This window comes from Haliaeetus leucocephalus, unplaced genomic scaffold (genome assembly GCF_000737465.1).
Source record: "Haliaeetus leucocephalus isolate CR32 unplaced genomic scaffold, Haliaeetus_leucocephalus-4.0 Scaffold646, whole genome shotgun sequence".
NCBI lineage: Eukaryota > Metazoa > Chordata > Aves > Accipitriformes > Accipitridae > Haliaeetus > Haliaeetus leucocephalus.
The window spans coordinates 2,505,735-2,506,198 of record NW_010973082.1 but is presented as its reverse complement, the minus strand read 5'-3'; the positions used below and the strand labels follow the sequence as shown (position 1 = coordinate 2,506,198).

General features: G+C 67.0%; 1 protein-coding gene across 1 annotated transcript in view; it reads right to left on the bottom strand.

Moving 5' to 3' along the window:
* Positions 1 to 464, bottom strand: part of WIPI1 (WD repeat domain, phosphoinositide interacting 1) — a 31,242-nt gene that overhangs the window by 20,941 nt on the left and 9,837 nt on the right. The gene's annotated exons all lie outside the window — the stretch shown is intronic.

Sequence of the window (464 nt, the reverse complement as noted above, 5' to 3'; positions counted from 1 at the left end):
CAGACAAAGCCCTCGGAGAAAACCGCTTCTCTGACCATCCAAAAAAATACTTCCCAAACTGGGGGGGGGTGTTGGTGTTAAATAAACCAGTGATTCCTCTGGATTCACTGCCTCCCTTGGACTCCCAGAGCCCGAACCTGGGGGCACTGGAGGATGTCTAGCGAGAGCCAGGTGCCCCCAAAAAAGGGGGGGCAAGGCCTTGTAGGCCCGGGTGGGGGGGGGGTCTCCCGTGGGGGGGCCAGCCCCGTTTGGGCCGGGGGGAGAAGAGCCTCGCTCAGGGCCCCACGGACCCGGACAGGGGTGGAGGGGGGTGTGTGTGAGGGTGATCCCACGGGGGTCGTCCCTGTGAGGGCAGCCCAGCTCCGACCTGTCGTGCCCCGTGTGTGTGTGGGGGGGGTGTCTGTGGAACCAGCCCCTCCCTAGGCCGTGGAGCCGGGACCGGCCCCGCCCGGCCGCCGTCGCCG